This window comes from Primulina huaijiensis, chromosome 2 (genome assembly GCF_012295235.1).
Source record: "Primulina huaijiensis isolate GDHJ02 chromosome 2, ASM1229523v2, whole genome shotgun sequence".
NCBI classification, from domain to species: Eukaryota; Viridiplantae; Streptophyta; class Magnoliopsida; order Lamiales; family Gesneriaceae; genus Primulina; species Primulina huaijiensis.
Window position 1 is genome coordinate 11,198,622 of NC_133307.1, and position 10,030 is coordinate 11,208,651.

Below are 10,030 nucleotides of genomic sequence, written 5' to 3' on the forward strand. Positions count from 1 at the left end.
AGGGAAACTCAAGTCCAATCCGACTCAATTCGATCTCCCGATACACATTGACTTATACCTTCCTTTCGTCGATTTCTGGCTCTGTCGCAGTCTCAAATTCAAAGCTGTCAATACTCAATCTGGCAATGACAATATCGAGGAGTATAATATCAACACACCACTCAAATTAAATATATTCTGATCAATATTCAATCTAATTCAATATCGACGACATAACGGTACAATATTGATATCCCCGCCCACTCAGACAACAACAGATATAAATTACAAATCATAACCAATATCCAATATAATCCATAATTTCAGAAATCTGAATAATCTCAATTCCATCTCTGAAAAATCATAATAAATGTATAAACAATCTTTTCTTCAATCTAGTTGAAGCTCTCGTCGATAGAAACACGGTACCGCCGTCGGATAGAAGTTCTAACGGGCGGATCATGCACAAATCACAAATATATAAGATAAAAATGCGTAAGGATTTTCTACAGACCTTTCTCCCTTCCTCTCTCGATTTCTTCTTGCTGCCCAGCTGAAGAAATGAAACCATTTATATATATATATATATCCAACTTGCATGCCAACGAAACGTGGCTCATTTTTCTTGTTTCTCAGGCGGCGCTCGGGCGGTCATAAGTTACCGCTCGGGCGCGGAACGTTCTGCCCGAGTGCTCACTTGCTATCCACTGGCGCTCGGGCGGTCAAAACTACCGCTCGAGCGCCAAACGTTCTGTCAAAAGGCAAAGCTGGTGATGCACTGGCGCTCGAACGGTCCTTTTCTACCGCTCGGGTGCCACAGGTTGTGTCCAACTTCTTGGCTTATATTGCACTGACGCCCGGCTTCTCCACTTGAGCTCCTGCAATCTCAATACTGTTAATTAACCCCCTTCTGATTACAGTAATTACATTTCGGACATTACGCGTCACCTCGTGATTGGTCCATCCGGCAACTCTAAAGGGTCCCATGCTTCCCTTGGGGCTTGACCAACCGTGTTCGCATCATCCTCCCTTTATTGAAAAGGATTTGTCCTCAAATCTTGTTCATCACCTTCATCAAACAACGACAAATCAGTAACATTGAAAGTGGAACTCACATTGTACTCACCTGGTAAGTCGAGTTTGTAGGCGTTGTCATTGATCCTTTCTAGAATTTGAAATGGTCTATCGCCCCTAGGTAGTAGCTTTGAACTACGCTTTTCGGGGAACCTTTCCTCCCGCAAGTGGAGCCACACCCAATCACCTTTCTCAAAGATCAACTTCTTCTTCCCTTTGTTGGCTTGCTTGGCATATTTCTCATTTCTCTTCTCAATGTTTGCCTTGAACTTTTCATGCAACCCCCTAACAAATTCAGCCTTCAATTTGCTGTCCAGGTTCAACCTTTCACTCACAGGTAAAGACATCAAATCCAAAGGAGTCAAAGGATTAAAACCATACACAATCTCAAATGGCGAATAATTAGTAGTAGAATGCATGCAGCGATTATAAGCAAACTCAACAAATGGCAAACAATCTTCCCAATTCTTCAAGTTCTTCTTAAGTATAACACGTAAAAGTGTTCCTAAAGTCCTATTAACAACTTCAGTTTGCCCATCCGTTTGAGGATGACAATAGTAGAAAACAACAATTTTGTGCCAAGTTTAGGCCATAGTGATTTCCAAAAGTAACTTAACAACTTAACATCACGGTCAGAAACAATAGTCCTAGGCATGCCATGCAACCTAACGACTTCTTTAAAGAACAAATCTGCAATGTGAGAGGCATCATCAGTTTTGTGACAAGCAATAAAATTTGTCATCTTAGAAAATCTATCAATAACAACAAATATCGAATCCCTCCCCTTCTTAGTCCTAGGCAACCCTAAAACAAAGTCCATAGAAATGTCAATCCAAGGTTCACTAGGAACAGGAAGTGGTGTATTCAATCCATGTGGTTATGTCCTAGACTTAGCTTGCCTACAAGTTATGCACTTATCACAAACTCGCTCAACATCACTCCTCATATGTGGCTAATAAAAATGTTCATGCAAAGCATTCAAGGTTTTTTCCACACCAAAGTGTCCCATCAAACCACCCCCATGTGCCTCCCTCACAAGTAATTCACGAATGGATGATTTAGGGATGCACAACTTATCTTCTCTAAACAAGAAACCATTATGCAAATAGAATTTTTCGTGTGGTCCATGAATACAAGTTTCAAACACACTCTTAAAATCCTCATCCAGCACATAGTGCGTCGGCCACTATATTTTCCTTACCTTGTTTGTACTTGATGATGTATGGGAACGATTCAATGAATGCCACCCACTTAGCATGCCGCTTGTTCAGCTTTTGTTGCCCCTTAAGGTGCTTTAGGGATTAATGATCCTTATGAATCACAAACTCCTTAGGCCTTAAGCAGTGCTGCCACGTCTCTAGAGTCCTCACAAGAGCGTAGAACTCCTTATCGTACGTGGGATAGTTCAAGGCGGCTCCATTTAGTTTCTCGCTAAAGTACGCCACCGGTCGACCTCCTTGCATCAAGACTCCACCACTACCTACACCTGAAGCATCACATTCAATTTCAAAGGTATTAGCAAAATCAGGTAAAACAAGTAAAGGAGCATTAATTAACTTTTGCTTAATAAGATTAAAAGACTTCTCTTGCTCCTCGCCCCAATGGAATGGGACGTTCTTCTTGATCACCGCCGTCATTGGTGCTGCCAGTGTGCTAAAATTTTTTGCAAACCTCCTATAAAAGCTTGTAAGACCATGAAAACTTCGAACTTGGCCAACAGTAGTAGGCGTTGGCCAATCCCAATAGCACTTACCTTGTCTTCATCAACTTGTATCCCCTGTGAACTTACAACAAAGCCAAGAAAGACAAGTTTGTTTGTATAAAAATCACACTTCTTAAGGTTAGCATATAAACTTTCAGCCCGTAGTGAGATTAGCACAAGTCTCAAGTGGTGTACATGCTCTTGTAGATTCTTGCTATACACTAGGATATCATCAAAGTAGACAACAACAAATTTTCCTATATGTGCACGCAAGACATGATTCATTAACCTCATAAAGGTGCTAGGAGCATTAGTTAAGCCAAAAGGCATGACCATCCACTCATACAACCCATACTTGGTTTTAAAAGCAGTTTTCCACTCATCACCTTCCCTCATCCTAATTTGATGATAGCCACTCTTCAAATCAATTTTGCTAAAGATACAAGCAACATGCAATTCGTCTAACATATCATCTAGTCTAGGTATGGGATGCCTATACTTAACGGTTATGTTATTGATTGCTCTACAGTCCACACACATTCGCCATGAGCCATCTTTCGTAGGAACTAATAAAACAGGCACAACACAAGGGGACATGGACTCACGCACAAAACCATTATCTAACAACTCACTTACCTGCCGTTGAAGCTCCTTAGTCTCCTCCGGATTGCTCCTATAGGCGGGAGATTTGGCAATGCACTCCCAGGCACGAAATCGATTTGGTGCTCGATTCCCTTCAATGGTGGTAAGCCTTGAGGTAACTCCTCCGAAAATACATCTTCAAATTCCTGCAAAAGTGAAACAACAATGCTCGGAAGGGACCCGGCTATATCACTTGTGTTAAGGAGGATCTCCTTATAAACAATCAACACAAGTGGTTCATGTGTATGCATCAATTGTTTCAACTCACCTTTTTGGGCCATATATGATTTCTTTTTGGCCTCTTTCATCTCAATTTCTTTCCTCTCATTTTTCTTTTGTAAGGCTGTCTCACTCTTTTTTTCAGCCATTTCATTTTTCTTTTCAATGGTCCTCAAACACTTGCTTTGGGGACAAAGGAAGTAATACAATGGATTCCTTCTTCAATACAAATGAATACCTATTCTTGTACCCATCATGTGTCACTCGCCTATCATATTGCCACGGTCTACCCAACAAGATATGACAAGCATGCATTGGTACCACATCACACAAGACCTCATCCACATATTTCTTAATAGAAAAAGGCACTAGCACTTGTTTGTTAACCTTCACTTCCGCACAATCATTCAACCATTGAAGCCTATATGGTTGAGGGTGCTTTAATGTAGGTAACCCCAATTTCTCCACCATTTCAACACTAGCCACATTAGTACAACTCCCCCCATCTATGATTAGATTGCAAACTTTTTGGTTTACAAAACACCTAGTATGGAACAAGTTCTCCTTTTGGTTAGTCTCCTCCTCCTTGACTTGGGCACTCATGATACGCCTAGTCACTAGTGCTTCACCTACAACCGCCTCATATCCCTCATCAGGATCCTCTAACGCAGGCATCTCATCATCATCACCCTCACTATGAGACTCATACTCACCATAGTCATTTAAAACCATTACCCTTTTATTAGGACATTCACTAGAAATATGACCTAACCCTTGACACCTAAAACATTTAACATCTCTAGATCGATTAGAAGGAGTTTCAGATTTACCTTGCACTCCTTGTTTAGGCGCCTCTTGTTTGGTCTCAAATTTGGGCTTGGTCACTGTAAAGGACTAAAAATCCGTGCTTGAAAAATTGCGGAAAATTTAAAAATTTTCTTTTTAAATAAATAAAATTGCCTCATTCATAATTGAACTGATAAATAAAGCTTGATGTTCAAAGTGGCAGCGGAAGAAATTAACATTTTTCGAAACAAAAGATAAAAATTTATCCAACAATGTATAAAAATGTCTGAGCAATCAAATAATAATAAATGCTGAACTGAGGTCCTCGGGTCCTACTACTGCAGACTCGAGCTGGCTCACTGGTCCCCGCCCTCGATCTCGACATCATCATCAGCACCTACAACAATCAAGTCTAGTGAGTCTAAAGACTCAACATGCATATATTGTAAATAACAAGTACATAAATAATAAGCTTGCATGCAAGTGAGGATATCATGTCATGAGGCGTATCGTAAAAATAACGTGTCATGATTAATTATAATACGTGCATAACTGAACTGAGAAATCATAAATGAAAATGGTTTCTCCTTGGAGCCCTGTCATGAAATAACTTGTAATAATTTTCCGGTGAGATTATGGTCTACGCAAGTGGTCCCTGAACTGAACTGAGCTGACCGGTAACTGGCGACCGGACCGATAACTGGCGACCGGGTTTAATAATGTACGTTTGATCAGACTACTGCCACAGTATACTGGGTAAAACAATTGAACTGACCGGTATGATGTGAATCCACGTACGAATAAAAGCAAACACGATTAAATATGAATCGCGTCCCCAATTTAATATCAAACAAGGAATTCGTGTTGTCCCGATCTTTTGAATCAAGTGTGTGTGTTGTGATTTTCACCTCTAAACTCTGAAGTTTAGCAACAAATAATCATGAGATAAATAATCGAAAATTGTGACGAACCTTCAAAGAACAAGTCTAAGACAATCCGCACAAGCACGATCGACAAACGCCACAAAGTTAAAAACTTTGATAAGTTTGATTTTTGAAAACAAAGCTAAAGCCTTGAAAAAGTTGAGAGAAAACTCAAAACTTTAATAAACTCAATAATAATAATCTCCAAAGTGTTCAAATTTTCGTCCATAATATTGTGTACAATCTAAAAGATACTCAAAATCAAGTTACCAAGATAATTAGGATTCTTAACAAGGAAACAAGATTTTCTTCTCGCAGCAGGCGCGCTCGGGCGGCAGAATTTGACCGCTCGAGCGCCAGGTCTTCTGGCTATTCGCGCTCGGGCGGTAGAAAATGACCGCTCGAGCGCCGAGTGTTCTGGAAATCATCTCTTGGTCAGTGCGTTTGGCGCTCGGGCGGTAGTATTTTACCGCTCGGGCGCGGGTCATTCTGGATGTTTTCTTCGTTCATCACTTGAATGGTGTTCTTATGACTCCCAAACTTACTCCCATGCATCACGAACCCTTCAGCACTCTGCACCTTGCTTGTAAGTCCTTCTTTATTGCTCATAAACCCTTGTAACACCTCTTTAAACTTCTTCAGTCGTCCCCTCGTGATTGGTCCCGCAGGTAACTCTAAGGGACCCCATGCTTTCCTTGGGACGTGCACATCCGTGTTCGCATCATCCTCCCCTTCTTGAAAAGGATTTGTCCTCAAATCTAGTTCATCACCTACATCAAACAACGACAAGTCACTAACATTAAAAGTAGTACTCACGTTATACTCACTTGGTAGATCGAGTTTGTAGGCGTTGTCGTTGATCCTTTCAAGGACTTGAAATTGTCCATCACCCCTCGATAGTAGCTTGGAACGTCGTTTCTCAGGAAACCTTTCCTTCCTCAAGTGTAGCCATACCCAATCACCTTTTTCAAACACCACTTTTTTCTTCCCCTTGTTGGCTTGCTTGGTGTATTGCTCATTCTTCTTCTCAATGTTGGCCTTGGCCTTTTCATGCAAGCTCCTAACAAATTCGGCTTTCTTCTTGACATCCATGTTTAACCTTTCACTCACAGGTAAAGACAACAAATCCAACGGAGTCAAAGGGTTAAAACCATAAACAATTACAAATGGCGAATAGTTCGTAGTAGAATGCACGCAACGATTATAAGCAAACTCAACAAATGGCAAACAATTTTCCCAATTCTTCAAGTTCTTTTTAAGAATAGCACGCAAAAGTGTTCCTAATGTCCTATTGACAACTTCAGTTTGCCCATCCGTTTGAGGATGACAAGTAGTAGAAATCAACAATTTTGTGCCAAGTTTAGCCCATAAAGTCTTCCAAAAGTAACTCAAGAATTTAACATCGCGATCAGAAACAAAAGTCCTAGACATGCCATGCAACCTAACGACTTCTCTAAAGAACACATCCGCAATGTTTGAAGCATCATCAGTTTTGTGACAAGCAATGAAATGTGCCATCTTAGAGAATCTATCAACAACAACAAATATTGAATCCCTCCCCTTCTTAATCGTAGGAATCCCCAAAACAAAGTCCATAGAAATGTCAACCCAAGGCTCACTACGAACAGGAAGTGGTGTATACAATCCATGTGGTTGTGTTTTAGACTTAGCTTGTCTACAAGTTATGCACTTATCACAAACACGCTCAACATCACGCTTCATGTGTGGCCAATAGAAATGTTCATGCAATGCACTTAAAGTTTTTGCCACACCAAAGTGTCCCATCAAACCACCCCCATGTGCCTCCCTAACAAGTAATTCGCGAATTGATGATTTAGGGATACACAACCTATCTTCTCTAAACAAGAAACCATGATGCAAATAAAATTTTTCATGTGGACCAAGCATACATGTTTCAAACACACTCTTAAAATCCTCATCTAGCACATACAACTCCTTGACATGCTCAAACCCCAATATCTTAGACTCCAAGGTAGAGAAAAGTATGTACCTTCGTGATAGTGCGTCGGCCACTACATTTTCCTTACCTTGTTTTTACTTGATCATGTAGGGGAATGTCTCTATGAATGCCACACACTTGGTATGCCGCTTGTTCAGCTTTTGTTGCCCCTTAAGGTGCTTTAGAGACTCATGATCCGTATGAATCACGCACTCCTTAGGCCTTAAGTAGTGCTGCTACGTCTCTAGAGACCTCACAAGTGCGTAGAACTCCTTATCGTACGTGGGATAATTCAGGGCGGCTCCATTGAGTTTCTCGCTAAAGTACGCCACGGGCCGTCCCCCTTGCATCAAAACTCCGCCGATACCTACGCCTGAAGCATCACACTCAATTTCAAACGTATTAGCAAAGTCAGGCAAAACAAGTAAAGGAGCATTAATTAATTTTTGCTTAATAGTATTAAAAGACTTCTCTTGCTCCTCGCCCCAATGGAATGGAACGTTCTTCTTGTTCACCGCTGTCATGGGTGCAGCCAATGTGCTAAAATCCTTTACAAACCTCCTATAGAAGCTTGCAAGTCCATGAAAAATTCGGACTTGACCAACAGTAGTAGGCGATGGCCAATCTCGAATAGCACTTAGCTTGTCCTCATCCACTTGTATCCCCTGTGAGCTTACCACAAAACCAAGGAAGACAAGTTTGCTTGTACAAAAATCACATTTCTTTAAGTTAGCATATAGATTTTCAGCCCTTAGTGTGATTAGCACAAGTTTCAAGTGATCAACATGCTCATCCAAGTCTTTGCTATATACTAGGATATCATCAAAGTAAACAACAAATTTTCCTATGTATGCACGCAAGACATGGTTCATTAACCTGATAAAGGTGCTAGGAGCGTTAGTTAAGCCAAATGGCATCACCATCCACTCATACAACCCGTACTTTGTTTTAAAAGCAGTTTTCCACTCATCACCTTCCTTCATCCTAATTTGGTGATAACCACTTTTCAAATCAATTTCGCTAAAGATATAAGCACCATACAACTCATCTAACATATCATCTAGTCTAGTTGTGGGATGCCTATACTTAATGGTTATGTTATTGATTGTCCTACAATCCACACACATACGCCATGAGCCATCTTTCTTAGGAACTAATAAAACAGATACAGCACAAGGAGACATGGACTCACGCACAAAACCCCTATCTAACAACTCACTTACCTGCCGTTGAAGCTCCTTAGCCTCCTCCGGATTGCTCCTATAAGCTGGACGATTTGGAAATGCACTCCCGGGCACCAAATCAATTTGGTGCTCAATCCCCCTCAATGGTGGTAGCCCTTGAGGTAGCTCCTCCGGAAATATATCATCAAATTCCTGCAAAGTGAAACAACAATGCTCGGAAGGGACCCGGCTATATCACTTGTGTTAAAGAGGATCTCTTTATAAAGAATCAACACAAGTGGTTCATGTGTGTGCATCAATTGCTTCAACTCACTTTTTTGGGCCATGTATGTTTTCTTTTTGGCCTCTTTCCTCTCATTTTCTTTTCCCTCATTTTCTTTCCTCTCCTTTCTCTTTTGTATGGCTATCTCACTCTTTTGATCACTCTTTTTTTCAGCCATTTCCTTTTTATTTTCCAAGGCCACCTCACTTTTTAATTCACTCTTTCTTTCGGCCTCATCTCTCTTTTTCTTTTTCAAATGGTCCTCCAACACTTGCTTTGGGGACAAAGGAAGTAATACAATGGAATCCTTTTTTAACATAAAGGAATAGTTATTCTTGAAACCATCATGAGTCACCTTCCTATCGTATTGCCAAGGCCTACCCAACAAGATATGACAAGCATGCATTGGCACTACATCACATAAAACCTCATCAATGTACTTCCCAATCGAAAAAGACACCAACAACTGTTTTGTCACCTTCACCTCCGCACAATCATTCAACCATTGAAGTCTATATGGTTGAGGGTGCTTTAGTGTAGGCAAGCTCAATTTTTCCACCATCTCAAAACTAGCCACATTAGCACAACTCCCCCCATCTATGATTAAATTGCAAACCTTTTGATTCACAAAACACCTAGTGTGTAACAAGTTCTCCCTGTNCCTGGACACCTAAAACATTTAGTATCTCTAGATCGATTAGAAGGAGTTTCAGATTTACCTTGCACTCCTTGCTTAGGTGCCTCTTGTTTGGTCTCAAATTTGGGCTTGCTCACCACCTTATTCTCCTCACGCTTCACCACATTTGATCGCCATGAAGATGATGAACCTCCGGTTTGATTGGTGCGGCCAACTCCACGCCTTTTAAGTTGTTGCTCCACTTTTATGGCAATTTGCACCATTTCGTCTAGATCCAAGTAGTGCCGAAGCTCAACTTGCTCTTGGATTTCCCTGTTCAAACCACAAAGAAAACGAGCCATCGTCGCCTCATTACCTTCCTCAATATTATCCCTAATCATGACTACTTCCATCTCCTTATAGTAGTCCTCAACACTCTTCACCCCTTGCCTTAAAGTTTGTAGCCTCTTAAACATGTCCCTATAGTAGTGGTTGGGCACAAACCTTTTTCTTATTACTCTCTTCATCTCATCCCAAGTTTCTATGGGCCTCTCATTGTACCTCCTCCTAGTGGTCACTAATTGATCCCACCAAATGAAAGCATAGTCTAAAAATTCAACCACCGCCAACCTCACCTTCTTTTGTTCGGAATAGTGGTGATACTCAAACACAAACTCTATCCT

General features: G+C 40.9%; 1 pseudogene; it reads right to left on the reverse strand.

Moving 5' to 3' along the window:
• Positions 1–1,010: 1,010 nt before the first annotated feature.
• On the reverse strand, positions 1,011–9,760 carry LOC140956439 (uncharacterized; annotated as a pseudogene).
• Positions 9,761–10,030: the final 270 nt, after the last annotated feature.